This window comes from Felis catus, chromosome E1 (genome assembly GCF_018350175.1).
Source record: "Felis catus isolate Fca126 chromosome E1, F.catus_Fca126_mat1.0, whole genome shotgun sequence".
In the NCBI taxonomy this organism is placed as follows: domain Eukaryota; kingdom Metazoa; phylum Chordata; class Mammalia; order Carnivora; family Felidae; genus Felis; species Felis catus.
The window spans coordinates 29,594,795-29,617,324 of NC_058381.1; the positions used below are offsets into that span (position 1 = coordinate 29,594,795).

Consider the following 22,530-nt stretch of genomic DNA (forward strand, 5'->3'; position numbering starts at 1 on the left):
ACGGTTCCCAGGTGGTTCTCAAGTTCAGTGGAGGCTGGGGGCCACTGCTGTAGGACCTTACTTCTTCAAGTGCGGTCTATGGGCCAGAAACACCGAGCATCACCTGGGAACCTGCTACAAAGGCAACCCCAGCCCAGACCTGAATGACTAGCTGCATTTTAACAAGACCCCCGGGGGATTCACAACCACATTACAGTTTGTGAAGGAACACTGGGAAACATCTTCAGCCCCAAAGTGAGGGGGTGGGGAAAGCCATAAACCTTCTTGCTAATATCTGAAGTAAATCCACGGGATTAGAAAACAAAGCAGAAGCTAAGCAGTGGCCACACTCGGAAGACCCCATGAATCCCTCCAGGCTTCAGTGATGTTCCTTACAGCTTCACATTCAAACACAGAACCTCCCTAGATACTCTCCCTTGCATCACTTAATCTTCAACCACCTGGTTTGGAAGGTATTGCCATCATCAAGGTTAAAATAGCTCAATGTAGGGGTACCTGGGTGGCTCAGGCGGTTGAGCATCCGTCTTCGGCTCAGGTCATGATCTCACCATTTGTGAGTTCGACCCAATGTCAGGCTCTGTGCTGACAGCTCAGAGCCTGGAGCATGCTTCCGATTCTGTGTCTCCCTCTCTCTGCCCCTCTCCTTCTCTCGCTCAAAAATAAATAAACGTTAAAAATTAAAAAATAAAGCCACCTGGGTGGCTCAGTCAGTTAAGCGTCTGACTTTGGCTCAGGTCATAATCACACAGCTTGTGAGTTCAAGCCCTGTGCTGACAGCTTGGAGCCTTGGGACTGTTTCGGATTCTGTGTCTCCCTCTCTCTGCTCCTCCCCCACTTGCGCTCTGTCTCTGCCTCTGTCTCTCTCCCTCAAAAATAAACATTAAAAAAAATTTTTTTAATTTAAAAAATTAAAAAATAAATAGCTCCATGCAGGGTCGCCTGGCTAGTTCAATTGGTGGAGCACGGTACTCTTGATCTCAGGGTTGGGAGTTTGAGCCCCACGCTGGGTGTAGAGGTTAAATAAAAACTTAGGGGAACCTGGTGGCTCAGTCAGTTAAGCATCCAACTCTGGTTTTCAGCTCAGGTCATGATCTCACGGTTCCCGAGTTTGAGCCCTACCACAGGTTCTGTGCTGACCGTGCGAAGCCTGCTTGGTATTCTCTCTCCCCCTCTCAAAATAAATAAACTTAAAATTAAAAAAAAAAAAAAAACTTAAAGGTTCAAAATCATATAACCAAGGACTGTAACTCAGGTTCTACTCCACATTAAGTCTGGAAACCCACTCATGTCTTAAGAGAATGAGGCAATGTATGGGCCAAGGAGGGGAAGTTCATACTGCTCTTAAAAGGTTAAGGGGTGCCTAGGTGGCTCAGTCCGTTGAGTGTCTGACTTCGGCTCAGGTTATGACCTCACTATCTCTTGTGAGTTCAAGCCCCACATCAGGCTCTGTACTGACGGTTCAGAGCCTTGAGCCTGCTTCAGATTCTGTCTCTGTCTCCCTCTCTCAAATATAAATGAACATAAAAAAAAAAAGTTATGACCATACCTCCTATGACCTAAAAACACCACACCTGAAATCTTTTTTTTTTTTAAAGCTTAATTTATTTTGGAGAGAAAGAGAAAGAGGGAGAGAGAGACAGTGTGTGAGCATGCAGGCAGAGAGAGGGGGAGAGAGAATCCCAAGCAGCATGGAGCCCGACACGGGGCTCAATCTCACAAACCGTGAGATCATAACCTGAGCCAAAATCAAGAGTTGGGTGCTTAACCGAGACACCCAGGCACCCCCTTGCAATCTTCTCTTAAAAAAAAAAAATAAATAAAAAAAAAATAAAAACAGCTCTGCACAGAGGTCTATATAATGGTCACTGGGGCATCGTTTGAAACAACTCTTGGGGAATCACTGCTAAACACACTGCAGAATTCGTGGACATGCCAGTCATAGAGAAGGGGATCTCATGTACAGACATGCAAACACTGCTGTGAGACACAAGGTCAAACCCGGACCACTTGTGTGTGCTGTCTGTGCCCGGACAACCCTATAGGCAAACCAGGAAAGACACACACCAAGCCTCTAGGCTGGAAGGGTGGCAAAGGTTTTGTACATTGACCCTGCATCCTACAACCTTACTGATGTCTTTTATTAGTTCTGATAGCGTTTCGGTTTTTTAGGTTTTTTTCTTATCTGCCAATATAGTCTTCCTTCCAGGGAGAGAGATTTTGAAATTTCTCTCTCAGCAGTTCTCCAACTTAGTGGCACATTAGCATCACTTGGGAAACTTTTAAATTCCCAAGGCCAAGGTGGCACCCAAATCAATTAAATCCGTATCTCTGAGGGTCAGATCAGGGCACCAGGTGTTTCTTTTTCTTTTAACCCAGATGATTCCAATGTACACTCAAGTCAGAGAACCACTGTTCTGGAACAATGTGCTCGCCCCCAAAAAAGTGGCAAATTACATACAGGCTATTTGCTTTGTATTCAATGTCTTCCACATAAAAGTAAATAAAATCTGAGAAGGAATAGAGGTCATGGGGGAAGGATGCTCTCAGGATAAGGCAATATGCCTACCACATGGCCTACTGTCAGTCCCACCCACCAGGTCACACGCAACGGAAAGTGTGGCTGGGGTCTGAACCCAAGTTCTCTTCTTGGCAGTCAATTTAGGTTCTGATTCCTTATTAACCAGACAATCCCATTTCTACAGGGTTTTATAGTTGTGATTCCCACAGTCTCCTACCAATTCTCTGATCTCAGGAAAAAGATTACATGGAATGGGGTAGAGAGGAAGATGAAGAATCCTAAAACTTAACACACAGAGGGCAGTTTCCCTGTTTTACAGATCAAGGGCCCAAAGCCAAACTCAGTATGGGGGGGGTGTGTGTAAGGAGGGAGTTGCTAACCAAGATACAAACCGCCTCTAAAAACAGCTGGGTGGCTCAGTCGATTAGGCGTCTAACTCTTGATTTCAGCTCAGGTCACGGTCTCACAGTTCGTGGGATTGAGCCCAAGTCAGCACAGGGCCTCCTTGGGATTCTCTCTCCTCTCTCTGGCCCTCCCCCTGCTTGTACGCGCCCTCTCTGGGAGATGCCTCCAACCCTTTGGTACTAGAAGTTGATCCCAAGGGTCCAGCAGTTGACCCCTGCCCCACCTCCAGAGATCCCAGGAACTGGCTAGAAGCAGAGGCCCACACTCAAGCATACACTCTCAGCCTGCTTTGGCCAGGCACCCTAGTTGATCCACACCACAACCCAGACTCTGGCTCCCCCATGTCACTATCCCCTAGTCCCCATTTCGTCCCTTCTGTTCCCAGTCCTAGCTTACACTAAACACAGAGACCTGTCACCTGGGGACACAACACTGCTCTGCAGCTTGCCAAAACACCTCTAACGCTTGTACACCTAACCTTCCCCGTCCTGCTTGTTCCCCACCGACTGGGGCTGAGACCCCAAACCTATCATCCACAGCTCCCTCCAGACAGTCAACTATAGCTACTCAACTAATCACAGCTCAGAAGTCTCTGCACCATTTCCAAGCCAGATGCCTGCTATTGTGTCAGCAGGACTCCCTAGAAGGTGTTTAACATTGGTCCCCTGAGGCTATGTCACCCAACCCATGAATAGTGAATGCCCCACCTGGATCCCCAGCGCCCACCAGTTACTGCCCCCCACCCCCGCCCATGTCTAACCCAGTACCCAGGAAAAGCCCTTGTCTCCATGAAATCTCCAGGACACAGGAACTGCCCAACTGAAATGCTGCAGCAACTTGAGAAAAGAGGTGTGATATCCCCAGACAGGAGAAGGCACGCCTGGTTTATTCTGCCCTTGCCGCCTGGGGACTGTGATTAGAGATATTAATCATCTCCACCAAGAACAGAGCCAAGGGCCCGGGGGATCAGCAGCCACCCCACCCAGAGGAGCCTAGCTGGGACTCACTGAAGGCACCGCTACCGGGAGGAGCCTCACAGGGATCGCCGGGTGACCAAAGCCCCACTTCCCACTGGTCAAGAGAAGTTCCTCATTTCCTCAGCCCTTCACTTCCAAGAGTCCTCCGTGAGCCACTCTCACCCCAAACAGACTTCTTGTGAATCGGTAGGATGCCATTTTCCCTGCTTTACACCGTTGGAGAGGCCTAGGCAGGTGCCGGAAGACGCGGCAGCCTTTCCCGAATTCTCAGACAGGGCTGCCCTCACATGTGCATACACACATATGCCCACACGCACAAGTGTGCACACTTCAGCCTTACGAGGCTCTCTGCTACTTTCCTTTTCTGGGAACACACTCGAGTTGCTCTCCTTGCCCTGGTTTTGTTTTGTTTTTGTTGTTTTCTGTAAAAAAGCTGAACTTCTCAAGACATAAGTGGCATTTAACACTGCAGGTCTAAAAGCCTTCACACGCATAAACTAACTGAAGGCAGCCTTCTCCCCCACGGTCTCCCCCTCCAGAGGCCCCAGACACTCAGGCAAGCCAAAGGAAAGCCTTGCAGAAAGATGCAGAGCCCTGCCTGAGGGGTGGTGGGGAGGAGAATTGGCTATTTTGAATCTGTTGGAATTAAATAGCTGCCTGCTTATTTTTAGCAGGTCCATTTGCCCGGGAATAGATGCACGCTGGCTGCTTGCCCAGTGGTCACACAGAGCTGAAGGCGCACATGTCTACAAGGCCTTAGCATTCACCTGCTCGGTCCAGGTTCTAAATGGATTCCTTTCCTGGGGCGTCTAACTGGCTCAGTTGGTAGAGGATGCAACTCTCAGTCCCAGGGTTGTAAGTTTAAGCCCCATACTGGCTTGTGGAGATCACTTAAAAAAAAATAAAATAAAAATCGGGGCACCTGGGTGGCACAGGCGGTTAAGCATCCAACTTTGGCTCAGGTCATGATCTCACCGTATTTGAGTTCGAACCCCGCGTCGGGCTCTGTGCTGACAGCTCAGAGCCTGGAGCCTGCTTCCGATTCTGTCTCCCTCTCTCTCTGCCCCTAACCCATTTGCATTCTGTCTCTCTCTCAAAAATAAAATAAAAACATGACAAAAAATTAAAAATAAACAAACATTAAAAATAATAAAATAAAAAATAAAATCCTTAAAATGATTCCTTTCTCCCAGAGGAAACTGCAGCTTCTCGGAAAAGCTTACCTCTGGAGAAGTAATGGCCTCGCTCCCAGCACCGATGACCAACTCGGTTACTGCAGTCTAGAGCCTTCTGCTAAACAAGAAAACAAACTTCTGGGAAGAGTACAAACAGTGTTGGTCCCAGTGACTAAGCCCATTTGGCTACAGTTATTGTGGAAAAAGGAGCTGTGTGTAATTAATTGATGGGAAAGTTGATCACAAAACAATCACTTAGGAGCCAAGTGGCTATCAAGCCAGAGTGGGCCTGGACCTGGTCAGTGAAGCCACATCCACTCGGCATTCTGAGCAGACTTTTATATACCCCCTAGGTTGAAATCTAAACATTTCCATTATTCCAGGGTTATATGTTCACATTATCAAAGACGGTCCCCCAGGTGTTCAAGACACTCCATCCCTAGAATGCCCAGCACACCAAGTTGTTGCTGAGGGGCTTTTCCCCTTGAAGGAGGGGGGCGGGGGTGGGGGGGAGGGAGTCTTCAAAGGACAGGGAGTAGCTACCTGAACCCTGAACCTGAAGCCCAGCACCTGCTGTCACTGCATTCAGAGCACAACAGCAGGTTGTGGGCACGGTCAAGGTCAGGGCCACCCGCCTCACCCCTCCCCCCAGTTTGCTAGAGGAAGACCACACACAAACAGAGATCTTTGCAAGACCACCAAGAGGGCCTCTTGATTTCTACAGCATGTGTTTACCTAATTCCTTACAAGGTTGAAGTTATATACTTAGATTCACGTAGTAATTCACACATAAATATGTTTAAGTTGCAAGAAAAAGCTTCTGTCCACCAGAAGCTCACAGTGCATACTGAAGAATTTCTCTCTCTCTCTCTCTCTCTCTCTCTCTCTCTCTCTCTCTCTCTCACACACACACACACACACACACACACACACACACCTGCACACGCTGAGCCCAATTTTAGAAGTGGGCAAACAGAACCCTGAGAAGGCCGTCCCAAAGGTGGCCGGAATTTTCTAAGGTTGCAACACTGCATTAATGACATAAATTAAGATTCTAAACCCAAGATGCCTTTGGGGGTGGAAGGGAACAGCAAGTCCCAGAGAGAGCAGAAGTCCTGGAAGCCAAAGCTGAAGAGCTGGTAGAGGCCAGACAAAAGGAGTCTGACCTTTACTGTCAAGGCAATGGGAACAAGTTGCAGCAGCTGCAACATGGCCAAAGCAGAGCAGGTCACAAAAGGCAAAGGCCTGGGTGTTCCCCAAGTGACAACTACAGTCCAGTATTGGCAGCTACTTTGTCACAGGGGGCTGAGCACTCGAAATGCAATCAACATAACAAACTGAATTTTAAATGTTATTTAATATTAATTTAAATTTAAATAGCCACATACAGCGAACTGGTAGCTACCTACTGGACGCGTAGTCCTAGAGGGTACTCCCAGAAGCCCCAAAGCAAACACGAGAGCTAGAGAAATACAGTGACAGCCAATGCCTACCTTGATGGGCAGTGTCTGGGGCTGCTACTGAGGATGGGGGATGGTGGTAGGCTGGGCCACTCGCACTTAGCAGCATGGCTGGGGCCCAGGAATCAGAGTGTCAGAGCCATGCCTCAGGGATGTTGATCTCAGCCCAGTCCTGATGTTCAAGGGGTTGTTGCCTTCATCCGTAGGGGGCCCGTGTGAGCTGTGACTAGTGTTGGCACCCTAAAGATTCCCAATTAGCTCACAGTGGGGCTATGAGGTCCTGGCCGTACTGTCCCCCACACCCTTCATTGTGATGGTCCCACAGAGCAGCCAGGTGGGCCACTGTGGCCAGACCAGCCCTACTCCCTGTTCTAGGCAGACCAACTGGCCAAAAAGTCAAGGACCCTTCCCCAGCTGCTCTCCAGGAGACTGGAGGCTTGACCTTAACCCAGTACCGTCTGGGTGGGAGTACCTGCTCAGTGAAGCCTTCTCCAGCTGGGTCTCCGGTTGTGGAGACCCAGAGCCAAGTCCCACCAGCTCCAGGTAAGAGCCAGAAGTGAAAAATCCTATCTCCGGACATGGTCTCCGATTAAGAGCTGGTCCTCCTCCAGTTCAGTTACAAATTAAAGGAACCCCCAATTTGGAAAACTTGGTGGAAAAAAGAAAAAAAAAGGGGAGGGGGGGGAAAGAGGGAGGGAGAGGGGGAGAGAGAGGGAGAGAGGGAGAGAGGGAGGGAGGGAGGGAGGGAGGGAGGGAGGGAGGGAGGAAGGGAGGGGGAGGGGGAGGAGGAGGGAGGGAGAGGGAGAGGGAGAGGGAGAGGGAGAGGGAGAGGGAGAGGGAGAGAGGGAGAGAGGGAGAGAGGGAGAGAGGGAGAGAGGGAGAGAGGGAGAGAGGGAGAGAGGGAGAGAGAGAGAGAGAGAGAGAGAAAGAGAACTCCATACAAAAGTGAAATGCCCAGTCTCCCTCCCTCTGCTGACCAAACACTCCTGACAGGTCCAGTCTCATTAGGCTTCAACTGAAAAAGGGGAGGGGAAAAGTCAGTATTTTCTACAAAGGTCTTCACATTGCTTCATCTGGGAGGCAAGAATGTGGTTTTCAAAAACCTTAATAACGACTATGCTACCTCCATCCTGCCCCTCCTCCCCAGCTCTTGGCAACCAGCACGCTTTGCCAGTAAATTCTGACATTTCTGAGGACAGTGATAAAACAGGTGCAGGGAAGTGTTCCCAGGTACGCAGAATTCCCACCCATGACCACAGAACACTACCCGAGACTGCCCAAAAGGTATGAAGTTGTGCTCCGACAACAAGCTTACTCAAAAAAGCTAATAAAGATTCCTTCAAAAGGAATCAGAAAAGGGGTACCTAGAAGGCTCAGTCAGTTGAGTGTCCGACTTCGGCTCAGGTCACGATCTCACGGTGAGTTCGAGCCCTGCGTCGGGCTCTGCACTGACAGCTGGGAGCCTGGAGCGTGCTTCGGATTCGGTGTCTCCCTCTCTCTCTGCCCTCCCCTGCTCGTGCTCGGTCTCTCTCACTCTCAAAAATGAATAAATGTTAAAAAAAATTTTTTTTAAAAAGAAAAAGTCCTTCACACCACCACCTCAGGTAGGCAGAGCAATGGAAAGACTAGGATTTTCCAAACAGCAGACAGTAGAATATGACCAACTCAGAAATCATATAAAGGCCTAAGGTCACTTCTATTCAACAAGTATTTATGGGCAGCTACAGGGTACACACCATAGTGGGATACAGAAACGAATCAGACAAACGCACTTTTGAGGCATTTTCAAGTCTTTCACAGTTTCTTTCGAGGAAAGGAAAAAAAAACAATAACCTTCTTCTTCAATGGGTCTGTTGCTGCCACCCTCTGCCACTGACCAACTGACGACCTTGGTCCAAGGGTCAAGCAAGTATCCTGGTTGGACAGCAAACAGGAATTAGGCTGCCAGTTTCCACAGACTGGAATGTTCTCATGTCCTGGGGTGGGAGAGGAGAGGTTAGGAGCCTGAATGCCAGCACTGTGAGAGCCAAGGGGGCCTGGCTTGTCCCATTCAGTGTGCAAACTTTCATTCAATACCCATTTTCATCACCACGTGATGCTCAAATCCAGATCCCCTCTCGCTTAAACTATTCCACGAAGTGAAGCCAGAGCTTCTGCTGGCACGGTGGAAGGGGTCTGGGCGCCTCGTTGTCTCTGCTGACTTTCTACCAACTGTCCCATCTTCAGCCACACCCCACATCCATGCCTTCAAAGGGACGTGTGCATGAATCAGCTTCCTTCTTGCTGCCTGCCTACCTTCCCCCACTCTTCCTCAGCAAGCTACTGGAAGACAAGGGAGTAAATCAAGAGAGGAGGGGGCACCCACCCACAAAGCAACACAACCAAAGGAAAGAATGGATTCCCAGGATGAAGTTCGGGAAGCAGAGCCAGGCAGAGAGGTGCTTCCCGGGAGCAACACAAGCAGAGAACCTGGTATGCTGAAGCACAAAGAGGTGCTCCGACAGCAAGGGCCAAGGCCCAGGGGAGTCAGAGAACTGGGGAGACACAAAAAATGAGGCTCAGGAAACATGGGAAATTAGTGAGGGGCGGGGAGGACACAAGAAAGGAAATATGGAACACCAAGAACTGGGCAGCCGTAAGCAATATTTATATCACAACGTGCACTCTTAATAGACACTTGACTAGAAGTTGTGCTACCTCTGTACCAAGAAGAGAAGAGGAGAAAGAAAGTGCAGGAATGAGCCAAGTCCTTGCCTTCCAGAGTAGAAAAACAGTCAAATAATATTTTTAAAAAGGACGGAAAGAAAGGAAAAGCACACTATTTAGAAATACAGGTGTAGGGGCGCCTGGGTGGCGCAGTCGGTTAAGCATCCGACTTCAGCCAGGTCATGATCTCGCGGTCCGTGAGTTCGAGCCCCGCGTCGGGCTCTGGGCTGATGGCTCAGAGCCTGGAGCCTGTTTCCGATTCTGTGTCTCCCTCTCTCTCTGCCCTTCCCCCGTTCATGCTCTGTCTCTCTCTGTCCCAAAAATAAATAAAAACGTGGAAAAAAAAATTAAAAAAAAAAAAAAAATACAGGTGTAAATGCCAGGAAAGACACCTAGAAGAATCGAGGGCAGCTGTCTCTAGACAAGAGGGCAGGTCAGGAAGCACTCAGGGCAAAGGGCTGTTCTTTCAAACCCTGCGTATAGTTAAAAGTCAAATCTTTCTATAAGTAATGCTTTGATAAAACAAACAAAAAATACATTCTTAGCTGTTAGATAGCAAGGGATGCTCTATTACCACAGGGCTTTAGGATTCTTGTGAACCAGAACAAATGCGTAGTGTCAACTCATCTGTGTACAAACTTGTAATGCTTTGATTTTCCCATAATTGATGCCAGTTCCGCTTCAGAGACCCCCACCACCCTGATGACATAACAGCAGTAAGCACAAAGAGCAGGGGCCTACTGATGGTAAGACTCTTCCGAACCAAGGTATCTGGTTCCCCCACCCAACTGAGGTCTAGCCAGCATCAGGTAGCAGCGCCCCTCGGGGCTATGCATTCATTCATTTTTGAGAGGGAGACAGGGAGAGAGGGAGGGAGGGAGAGGGAGAGAGGGAGGGAGAGAGGGAATGCACAAGCAGAGGGGCAGGGAGAGAGTGAATCACAAGTAGGCTCATGCTGTCAGCGCAGAGCCCAACACAAGTCTTGATCTCACCAACCGTGAGATCATGACCTGAGCTGAAATCAAGAGTCTGATGCTTAACCAATGGAGCCACCCAGGTGCCCCAGGGCTAGCCATTTAAAAACATTTTAATTCCCCCCATGAGCCAGGTTCCACAGGAGAGGGGTGTGGGGGAGGTGGTGGCAGCAGTGGTGGAAGGAGGGGTAAGGAGTCACACTTCAGATAAGACACCGCAAAGATGCAGCCACCCAATGGGATAAAACTGCGTGGCCTCTCCCAAGGGCGTTCGGAGAAGGGAACCCCAAGCACCCCTGTACGTAATGAATTAACTTTACTCCTATGCATCTGGAAGGGGACTAGCCGGGACACAGTTGAGAAAGTCATGTTCTGCGTTCTATAGTTTAGATAAGGGACCCAGGTTGAGAAAGGCTGGGTGAAATGTGCCCGAAAGAGAGGGATTTCTACAAGAACGGTCAGGGCACGCCTCTCCAAAGAGATGGCAGGGGTGCTGGAACAGTGAGGGGCAGCCGTGCTGAGATCTGGGAGGACAAAAGGGAGAGGGGGAGAAAGTTCCAGGCAGGGAGAACACGTGCCAGAGTACTAAGGCAGGAACAAACTTGGCTGACTCGAGCGACGGCAAGAAGGGGAGGTAAAGATGAGGTCTGAGGGCTGCTGCCAGAGAAATCGCTCTCTGCTATCGCTGAGCAGAAGCTGTGCCGAAGGTCACAAACCTGGAGGGAACAGGCTCGCTGAACTTTCTGCAGAGAGGGGAACCGGCTTGCCCAAGGAGCCAAGGGGCAGTAATTTCTTTCTTTCTTTTTTTTCTTTTTGACTGATGCAGTTTTGGATTTTATTTTTAAAGGTTTACTTACTGAATAATCTCTACACCCGACATGGGGCTCAAACTCACAACCTCAAGATCCAGAGTCGCACTCTCTTCCAACTGAGCCATCCAGGTAGTTTCTCAATAGAAGCGAATCCTAGAATCCATTTCGGAAACAGGGTGCCTCTGTGGCTCATAGCACAGCAGGTACATACCGCGTGAGTCCAACAGGGGCCCGCTTTCTACTTGGAGTTCTCGACTAACGCATTTGCCAGGAAACCCTGAGGTCACACCACTCATTAGCCTGAGAGCCACTGCTAGGCCCTGACTCTCCCCCCCCCCGCCCCCCCTCAGATGAATCTGTTCCAAGAAGGCAGTCCGGCCCCCGGGGAGCGGATGGGAATGGATGCGTGCGCACACCCTTGCCACTTCTGTGAATCAGACTCTGCAAAAACAACCTCGGTCTCCAGCCAACATAAACCATAGGCAACAGAGGGCCTTATACGGCTCGAAGCTTTCTTAATCAGAAAAAGATAGATGGGCTGGAGTTGGGAGCTCCAAGTTAGAGGAAAAGAGAAACAGAAAAATAGGGAGAAAGACAGGATGGTGGTGGGGAGCAGAACCTCATCAAACTCCTTTTTCCTATCTCTTCTACGTCAGTGGCTCCCCACTGAGAATTCCTAGTGAGGGCCATAGCTCTGCTGCCTCTCATGTTTTGTTTTGGTTTGGTTTTTAAGCCAGAGGATACCAGTAATCAGGCTGCCAGCAGAGCCACAGTTTTACAAAGTTTTAGTGTCTGCATGGAGGTCTGTTCTTGGGTCTGGTGACTTCTTATGAAAATGGCATAATGTCATTTCCAGAGAAATTGGCCACTGGGGCAACAAGGGGTCCTAAAACTAGGGAGTTCTTTGGCTCCCAAGCTGTGTCACAGGCCCGCCTGGCCCAGGATCGGCCACAGATCCAGAACAGAAAAGGCAGCCCCAGAGACCCCTTAGGCAGCCACTGCCCCAAGCACACCCATGACAGTTTCTAGGGTGACTTTATTCTCCTTCCTCCCCTGACTGGGAGACAGCAGCAGCGTCCGCACCAGGACCTGCCTGTTTGCTGAAGCCAAAACCACATGCACTTGGCCCTCCCAAAGGATGCCACCTGCTAAAAATAGCATGACAGCACAAGCTTGGCTGGGTGGGCCTCACCAAAGTCAAAGGACAAAGCAAAGAGGTTATTCTCAGCACAGCCTTTTCTCACCAGAGCCCAAGGCACATCAGGGTGTGGCAAAAGTCACTCCAGCTCCTTCCCCTTGGGAGGGACATGAGGAAGGGATAAGAAGGAGGTCCGTGGAAGACTGAACTGGCCTTCAGATCCACTGTCCCAGGCCGAGGCTGGAGGAAAAGGGGTGGGCATGCTGAAGACTGGGCTCCAGCAGATATGTGGCCTCCTCCAACAGAGACACACCAGGCTACACCCAGGCGACAGCCTGTTGAGGGCCAGGGAATGGGTCTCATGACCTCCATGTGAGGTCTGACAGGCCACATTATTATTAGCCAAGGAATGAGTGACTTCAAGGTTGTCTTTTCAAGCAGGTGACTGAGCTACACCGTGGCCTTCAGAGCAGCTTTCCAGGCCCTCAGGCACAGCAGCCTAGCCTACGAGGCTGTCTTAGTCATTATTCGTGCAGCTCTAAGGCACCGGACGGTTGCATAATTCGGAGCTAAAACATGATTTTGGAAAGACAAAGTAGTATCCTGAACTTGTTTCCCATAAAACGAAAATATCCTGTGAAATGGTTTACAAATACCTCCCTCATAGGGCTGTAATGAGGCAGACAGGACTCAAAACACCAAACAGCCTGACTCCATTTGTGAGATGAAGTATTTTAATCTCCTAAAAACTCAGCTTCATTTTCTGGATGAGGATGGAAGGATATCACAGGGCAGTAAATAAGAAATGGCCTCTAAGCATGGAGCTGGAGAGAGAACCCTGATCTGAGTCCAAACCAGCCTGGGTCCAGGGATCAGCTTAGCTTTCTCAGGGCCTCAGTTTCCTCCCACACAAACTAGAAGTACTTAACCTCATAGGGTTGAGATAAAATAAGAAGGGAATACACCTGATCTTGAACAACACAGCTTTAAACAGCATGCATCCACGTGTACGCAGATTTCTGGATATAGTACAGCCCTGTGTTTTCTCTCTTACTATTTTCTTAATAACATTTTCTCTTTTCTGGCTTACTTTATTGTAAAAATACAGTATACAATACATATTACAAAATATGTGTTCACTGACTATCTATGTTCCCATAAGGGTTCCAGTAGACAGTAGGTTCTTAGTAGTTCCATTTCTGGGGAGCCAGAAATTATACATGGAGTTTTTTAAAAAAATTTTTAGGGGCGCCTGGGTGGCGCAGTCGGTTAAGCGTCCGACTTCAGCCAGGTCACGATCTCGCGGTCCGTGAGTTCGAGCCCCGCGTCGGGCTCTGGGCTGATGGCTCAGAGCCTGGAGCCTGTTTCCAATTCTGTGTCTCCCTCTCTCTCTGCCCCTCCCCCGTTCATGCTCTGTCTCTCTCTGTCCCAAAAATAAATAAACGTTGAAAAAAATAAATAAATAAATAAAAATAAAAATAAAAAATAAAAAAATTTTTAGTGTTTATTTATTTTTATAAGAGTGAGAATGTGAGCCAGGGAGGGTCAGAGAGAGAAGGAGACACAGAATCTGAAGCAGGTTCCAGGCTCTGAGCTTTCAGCACAGAGCCTGACATGGGGCTCGAACTCACCAGCCGGGAGATCATGACCTGAACCAAAGTCGGACACTTAACTGACTGAGCCACCCAGGCCACCCATACATGGATTTTTTCACTGCCCATTGGTCCCCCTAATCCCCATGTTGTTCAAGGGCCAACTATAGTTTGAAAAAAAACCCTCCTAAGATGCCAGGTATACAGTAGGGGCTCAGTAAGTACCCGTTATACACCCTATGCTTTCTGGCCGGCTCCAAGAAAAGAGAGCTCTCACATCATATGCCAAAGGTCAGTCTAGCAGGGTTCAAACTAAGCATGCCCAGAATTAGATGAGAGGGTATCTGGAAATAAAACTGAATCCCCAGAGCTAGCCCCAGGCCAACACTTCAGAACCCCCCCAGTGTCCCAACTCTCCCCAATGCCCTCTGTAAAAACAGGTCTCCTAACCCCCAGACAGACTGGAGGGGCAGAATGAAAAGGATGTTTGTTTGTGCCTGCAAATCTGGTTCAGCACTGGTCACACAGCAGAATCCTCAGGTCATCAGGTGGGTGAAGGACTAAGTAGCAAATCTGCTGACATCTGAAGAACAAGGACAGTGAGCCCAGGCCTTAGACAACCAGCAGGGACCTTCATGATAATAATATAAGTTCTCAAACCAAAAGGGCTTTCTGCCCCTCCTGCTTCATGCTTCCATCCCCAGACTCCTAAGCTCCTCTCTAGAGCTGTTTCATAATTGATCACTGCCCTCCAAACTGGCAGACAAGACTTGCTTCTTTTTTATTCATTTTCGAGAGACAGACAGACAGACAGACAGAGACACAGCATGAGCTGGAGAGGGGCAGAGAGAGAGGGAGACACAGAATCCGAAGCAGGCTCCAGGCTCCGAGCTGTCAGCACAGAGCTAGATGTAGGGCTCGAACTCACGGACTATGAGATCATGACCTGAGCCGAAGTCGGACAATTAACCGACTGAGCCACCCAGGCGCCCCCAGAACTTGCTTCGTAACATGCCGTGGAGAGAACTGACAAATAATTTGTCACCAAAGCTGTTGGATTTGTGGACTACAGAGGACTAAGCCCAAACACATGATGCTTTATAAGGTGAGGCAATTAAGCACTAAGACCAGTGTTGTCTAACAGAAACTTCTGTGATGGTGAAAATGTTCTAGACCTACACTATTGTCCAGTATTGGCCACATGAGGCTACTGAGGACTTGAAATGAGACTAACATCACATTTTTAATGATTTAGATTTTTCAATTTTATTTAATGCTTAAAAGTTTAAATTGAGCCAGGCACACATGACTAGTAGCTGCTGCACAGGACAAGGCAACTCTAGACCCTCTCTCCTAAGGATAAGTTTAGGAGATAAGAATAGAGATATAATAAAAAAAATAAGGGGTACCTGGCTGGCTCAGATGCCAGTGACTCCAGATGTTGGGGTCGTGAATTCGAGCAGGGTGTAGCAATTACTTAATAAACAAAAACTTAAAAAAAATATTTAGCACAGTAGCACCTTAGATCTAAAAAGTACTCGCGATGCACTTAAACAATGGACTGTGGCATTTTTTTTAGTCTTTGACTCATACTATCCATGGAGCCATGCATCCTACCCCAAACACAGCCCTCCCCATACACAATCCTGCAGACACCTCCACCTTGCAGCAGCCCAGAGGCACTCTGGACTAACTCCAGGGCTCCCAGGAGAAGAATCTGAACACCTCTTATTGATGTTGACCAACCCTCCTTTTACCAGCGGAAGAAACGGAGACTCCAGAAAGGTCTAGAACCACTGCTGGGTTTCAGCCCTGAAAGCTGCACCCAGTCCTCACCCCCCAATCCAGGGCTCTTGTCAGCTAAAACCAGTGGTGAAACAAGCCTTGTGAGCCCTCAGCACTAGACATGTTTACTTCCAGAACTCACCTGGGGCTCTGCTTTGTTCCTAAATGCACAGGCTTCAGTAAGTCCCAGCTAAGTGAAGGCAGCCAGCCAGTATTACCAGATGGGTACAGAATGTTTACTATCAACTTGTGCAAACTACCAAACCGAGCTGTAGAAATAGCCAAACGGCCAGGACTCGGACAGAACCATTCAGGAGGAAAAGAAAGTTAAGGAAAAGAACTCCTTGAAAGCTACTTATCACTGAAAGCCAGTCTTCAAAATGCTACATGATAACATACACTCCTTCACACTGCAACAATCTGCTTAGAAAGCAACAGAAAGATTAGGAGAAAAGCCCACGGATTTGACTATTCCTTGGTTCTTCTCACAAAAGTCCTCCAGAGAACCTAATTTAAGTGCAAACCCACACTTGTCAGTTTCTCTACCCCTCAATTTGTATTTTGATTAGCCATTGAAACAATCCCGACTGACCTCCAGCTTCACCCTCCTCAATTGTACTCAGAGGTGTGAGGATTAAAGGATTAGGGAAGTGTTTTCCTGTAACTCTACCAGCACAGACAGTAACTGTCAAGGAAAAGGCATCCTCTCAATTTTAGTTCCCACATCCCCACTAGCTACCTCTCCAACCAGATTCTGTCACTACTCAAAATACTGTCATTGATCATGTTTTTCACAGCCCAAGTTTAAAATCAGTATTGGAGCCAGCAGGTAGGCTCTGTGGAGTGCCACATACAATGGGTACTTAATGTTAAGTGATCATAAAGGTGAAACCTGCATGAGGCATTACACCAGAAAGGGCTGTGGAGAAAAGAACTTGCTTCCGAAAGCAAAGTTAAATATGAAAATACATCCCACGCAGATCGGCAACTCCAGCAGCAGGACGTGATTTCAGTGGGACAAGGGGCTCAGAGGCACCCTGCCTCCCCAGAGCAGAGGAAAACAGAATGGCAAACAGAAGGTATTAACTCGTACGCTAAACTGTTGACTTCCTCACAACAGCACAACAGAGCAAGCTACAGAGAGGTCCTCTCTTCTAGACTCACAGGGAAGATTAGGAAGGAGTGGCCTGGGGAGAATGGGCTAGAAGGCGCCAGCTGGCCAGGCACAAGGAGTGCCTGCTCCTCAAAACCCTGAAACCTGCACTCGACCAAGTCATGATGTGGCAGGCTAGAGCCAGGAGGCGGGCAGCACAGTATCGGGAAACCAATTTGTTTTCCTTCCAACCAAGTTTTTAGGTCAGAGGCTGGGGGGGGGGGGGGGGGGGGGGGGGCGGTACTTTTAATAAAATCCAAATCACCCAAGTGATTCAAAAGAAATTTAACATTAATCTCACAGATTCTTTTGGAGGGGAAAAAACAACGCTTGAACAGCCATCATGAACCAGGCACAGTGCCCAGTCTCAAATAGTATCTCAATCTGTCTTTAGGAGGAGAGGGAACACTGTAAGGACTAAAACTAGCCTTCACCCACAAATGATGGCCATGGCCATGGCCAAGGCCTGGGTCCGATGCCCAAGAATAATTTCGATCACCAGGTAAAGCAAAACAAACTGCTTTAAAATACTGATGCTCAGCAACCTTACACTGGAGATCTATCCACTTGGCACCTGAGCAGGCCACTTTGAAGGCAGACACCTACACAGTCACCCTGCAGTGGCCAAGTGTGAAAGTACTTCCTAGAAATAGTTGGGAGGAGGAACTGATATTCATACAAAAGGCTCCAGAGACTCAGAGATGGCTCACTCAAGGGCTTAGATGGGGATCAGTTTGCAGCAAATTTTGGGCCATCACCTAGCAATGTGCATGACAATTGAGCCAATTTAATTCAGGTAGGCACTGAAGCTTCAGAGATTTGTACATCTGTAGGATCAAAAGACCTGCACTACCTAGACCCATACTTCTGAGAATATACCTAGGAACCCACAAAACTAGTTAAAAGGTGGAAGAGGTTAAAGTTCAACACAAGTCAAAAGCCTCCACCAAGATAACTTCATTTGTTTCCAGTGCCCAGAAAGTCTTTTTTTTTTTTTTTTTTTTGGTAATCTCAACACCCAATGTGGGGCTGGAACTCACCACCCCGAGATCAAGAGTCGCATGCTCTGTGGACTGAACCAGCCAGACACCCCTCAGAAAGTTTTAAATAATCAGCAGGTGAACCACTGGAATGCCAGGAACAGAGAAATCGGGCAAATAACAGGTCTTACTCATGCTATACCCTCTACTCAACTCAAAGCTGCTCTGTGCCTTTAAGAGCAAAGGGGATGGGTGGTGCTTACTAAGAGTCCAAGATTTGCTTTCTGAATAGAGTTTAAAAAAAGAAAAACTAATTTGGGAAGGACTTGGTTACAAGAGCACAGTAAGGTTACTAGTTGCCAGAATTAATAGCTTTTTGTGAATGGTATTCCTTGATCAGTAATTGCCACAAAGGGGTTGGGGGTGGGGAAGTGGATAGCAAGCCAACAGATATGACAATACTAGGTGTCCAGGAGCCCAGATTTCCCCGCAAGAGATAAATTTAAACACCAAGTACCCTGCCCTTCAGTAGGAGGAGGACAGCCAGTTTAACCTAATTGCTCTGCCCGTACCCTCTACCCGGCTCCAGCGGCCTCCACTCACACCTGGAGAGAAGAGCACCGGGTTTGTGTTAGCGGCGGCGGTGCGGCAGAAAGGCGCCCGCCAACCTGGGCATCTCAGCCGGAGAGGAAGATCTCGAAACGCCCAGAGCTTCCAGCACTCCCGGTTCGGTTCGGCACCGCCCACTACCAACAGCGCCGTTCCTTCCATAAGCCTCACTAGGAGGGGCATAGGGACGGACTGTACCCTCGGGCACAGAACTGTGGAACTGGTGAGAGCCCGCCCCAGAGGCGTTCAGACCAGTCTCCCCCAGCACATTCTGACCCGTAACCCCGAAACTAGCTTGGTCCCTCCAAACCTCGGGCCTAGCGGGGAGGGGTGCCGGCGGAGTGGGACACGTGACCCCCGCGCCCCCGGGCATGAAGTCAGCGGGCACACAGCGCCGGACAGCCTCCCCCTCTCCGGACACCCTTTGAAGGGGCAGCAAACGCTAATCCTCTCGAGAGACGCCAAGCCTTTGACTTCGGGGGCCCTAACTCGGTTTGAACGGTCCCTCCCCCCGAAACAAGGTTCCAATCACCACCGGTGTCCTAGCCCATCCTCCCGGTTCCACAAACCAAGCCTCTTCCCCAGGTTCCCCGCACTGAACTCTCAGGGGCTAGATTACCAGCACGGGTTTGCTGCCTCCCGGCCTACGTGGGGAGCACCCCAGCGCGAGCTAAAGGGGCCCAGAAGTTGGGGAAGGTTCCTGAAGTGACTCCAGCCCTTCAGGAGGAAGAAAGGGGTGCCCGCGGGCCTCGGGGCACCTCCTCGCCCTTATGAGCACCTGGCCCTGCCCACGACCCGCCCCGCCGCCGCCTCTCCCGGCTCAGACTTGGGTACACACGACCTTTGAAAAGTAAACGCGTGTGGGGCTGGGCGACCTTGGGTGGGACGCACTCGGGTCTGTCTCACGGGAGGGTGTGCGCGCTCCGGGAAAGTTAAGCCGCAGAGGGGTGCCCCGAGCGCCGGGTCCGAGACCACCGACCCAGAGGACGGTGACGCGTGTGGGGGGCACCACGCGGCCGCAGAGCACGGCCCCAGCCGCGCACACGCGATCTGTCAGCAGGAGCCCGCGGGCAGACAACCGTGGCGGGGGAGGACGAGGGGACGCGCAGGCGACGGCAGGGAAAGAAGGGCCTGCTTGACAGCAGGCGGCGGGCCGGAGCCCCTCCGCACACGCTCGGCGTCCGCAGCCCCGGGCCTCCGGGACACCTGGAGCGCGCGTCGCACACCGCACCTGCACCCTAGACTCTCCTTCACCCGACGGCGCCGCCCTCGGGGCCCTGGCAGGTGGTCCCCTGTCCAGCCGCCCCGGCGGCCCCAACTCACCAAGTCCTCCGCGACAGTCGGGAGGCAGAGTCCTCGCCCGCCGCCGCCGCCGCCCCCCCACCCCCGGGCCCAGACGCCCAGCCCCGCTGCGCCGCGGCCGCTCCCCCACGTGCTTGCCCAGGCCGGAGGAACACAGAGACATTAAATACTGAGGACGCGCAGCTACGTGCCCGCTGCGCGACGCAGGCCCCGCCCCCCGCCCTCGTGCCCCCGCGCCGCCTCACTCACCTGCGCGTGCGCGCCGCCTGCCGCTCCCGCCCGCGCGTCTCCCAGCTGCGCCAGAGAGGGCGCGGTCTAAAGCGCTCCACCAACATCCCGCAGCCGCCGCCCGCAGCCCGGCCTCGCTCGGGCTCTCGCGAGAGGAGCTGTAGTCTCGGCGGGGCTGGGAAAAGATCCCTGGCTGGCTCTCGGGCGGCGCCGCGGAGCCTCCGCGGTCTACCCCGCGAGGGCAGCGCGGGGTCCCCTGCGTCGGCTCTGGGCCGTCTCGAGGCGTCGGTTAGACCATCTGCCTGCCGGGTCTTGGAGAGCCCGCTGGCAAAGCGGGGCAGGGCGCCCCTTGTTCCCGTAACCGCCAGTACTTTGTAATGCATAATCAGGTGGCCATTAATAATGGCTCAGGAATAACTGCATAACGGGGAGTACCTGGCACTACTCAAATGCAACTTTTTTGCCCATTTTTCACAACTTGGTGATGTTGCACTGAAACCCTTTCCTCTAAATGGGTTTGGTTTTTGGAAGAATTACTACGAAGCGATGGTCACTATGAGTCACTAACTGCCAGGAAACTTGGGAAAACAAATTGCCACCAGGCAAGTGGACAGCATGGGGTCGCAGCTGGCCAGGCCTGCTCTCAGTCTTAAGACATGGGGACTTTAAGTAAACATTTGGGCAAAATTTAGAAAGGAGATCATATTAAGAACCAACCAGTGAAATTACTTGGGAAAGGCTTCATCTTCATTGGTGATCAAAATGTAAATTTAAATAACAATGAGGTACCGCTTACCTATTGAGTTTTAAGTATATATATACATATATATATATTAAGTATATAGATAGATAGATAGATAGATAGATATACACATATATATGAATCCCAATTGAATGCGGCCATCAGTATTGTGAAGGAAACAAAGAGGAAGTTGAAATAGGAAAGAAACAGCAAAGTTTTATGGTTCCAGAAGGCCTAAGGTAACATTTAAACTGAAACCTACCAGATAAGAAGGAGCCAGCCTTGCAAATAGTATTTGGGAATAAGAATTGGGAAGTGTTCCCAGCAGAGGCAACAACACAGGCAAAAGTAGGAAACAGCTTTTGGTGAACGGAGAAGATCAGTATGGATGGAATATAGTGGGGGCTGGGGTCAGTGCAGACATAGAGGGAGGAGGGTTTTTTGTGGGGAGAGGGTAAGAACACTAGACCAGCTTATAAATTATAGTAAAGCATGGGTTCTCTTCTGTGCTCAGCCCCAAAGCCAAGCATGCTACCACCTCAGCGTCTTTGCACTTGCTGTTCCCTGCAACTAAATATTCTGCAGCACTCTGCAGAGCTCACTCACTCACCTCTTACAAGTCCTTTGCTCCATGGTCATCTACTCAGTCTCAGTGAAACCTTCCTGGTCTCCCTATTTAAAATTGTAATCACACACACACACACACACACACACACACACACACACTTCTCTGTCCCTCACCCCTTATTTTTCTTCATAGCACTTATCACTGTCTACATACTATATACTTCATTTATTCACAAAAGGAGACATTACTTGAGAGCATGGCACATGGAGGGCATTCAATAAAAGAGGCATTTAGTGAATGGATGGGGAAGCCATTAAAAAAGGTTAAGTAAGAGAGTGATACAATGTCATTTCGGTTTTTAAAAAGGAACTGAAGGGGCGCCTGGGTAGCTCGGTTGGTTAAGCGTCAAAATTCAGCTCAGGTCATGATCTCACGGTTCATGAGTTCAAGCGTCGGGCTCTGTGCTGACAGCCCGCAGCCTGCCCTGGATTCTGTCTCCTTCTCTCTCTCTACCCCTCCCCCACTCATGGTCGCACGTGCACCTCCTCTCTCTCTCTTTCTCAAACATACATAAACATTAAAAAAAATTGTTTATGAGAGCTAAAGGGGCACTGGGGTGACTCAGTTGAGCGTTCTCATGGTTCCGCGGGTTCAAGCCCCTCCACTGGCCCTCCGCTGACAATGTGGAGCCTGCTCGGATTCTCTCTCTGCCCCTCCCCCACTTGCGCTTTAGCGCCCTCTCTCAAAATAATATTTAAATACATACATACATACTGCTGTTAAGGGAGTGGAAGACCAGTACAGACTCAGGGACACCAGTAGGGAGGCTGGTGTCAGTCTCAGTGGGCCAGTTGAGAAATGGTACTGGCCTGAGCTAAGAATCATGGCAGTGGGTATATAGAGACTGGGTTGGATGCAGTATATCTTCTGGAAGTAGTAGCAAGAGGATTACTTCACTCATGTTGTTGGACGTAAGGAAAAGGGAATGATGGATGATGCTTCCTCGGGCTTGAGTCACCGTGTTCAATGGGGTACAGCTTACTGAGATGAGGAAGATGGGGGCAGTGAATCACTGGTTTCACTTTGGACCCACTGAGTTTATACTGCTTTTGCGACATTCAAGTGGAAATAAGTAGTTAAGTTGTATGTGCAAACCTGGAGCTCAGAGAAGTGGTCCAGGTGGGAAAACCAATATGTATTGAAAATCACGTCAAAAGTGGATATTCTAAAGAAAGACAATGAATGCCCTGGTGGCGGTGGAGGGATGGAATGTGTACAGGAAAGAAACTAAGAGAATGGTGTCCAGGCAGTTATGTCCTGAAAGCGTTGGTAGGAATAAAAGGGGAAGAGGGAGATGAGACTGTGAATGTGTCTATGAGGAGGGACAGAATCAACGTGTTAGTCCT

The 22,530-nt window shown here is 49.8% G+C and overlaps 1 protein-coding gene across 9 annotated transcripts in view; it reads right to left on the bottom strand.

Annotated features, from left to right (window-relative positions):
• Positions 1–19,779, bottom strand: part of AKAP1 (A-kinase anchoring protein 1) — a 38,407-nt gene extending 18,628 nt beyond the window's left edge. For 2 of the 9 annotated variants that reach the window (XM_023244711.2, XM_023244710.2), the window contains exons 1-2: positions 6,569–6,747; positions 5,124–5,190 (exon numbers count right to left, since the gene is read on the bottom strand). The gene's annotated coding sequence lies outside the window, so the exon portion shown is untranslated. Of the gene's footprint in view, positions 1–5,123; positions 5,194–6,568; positions 6,748–8,368; positions 8,512–19,607 lie in introns of those variants that run through there. The other 7 variants (XM_023244709.2, XM_023244708.2, XM_023244714.2 and 4 more) reach the window with 6 other exon arrangements.
• Between the last annotated feature and the right edge of the window lie 2,751 nt (positions 19,780–22,530).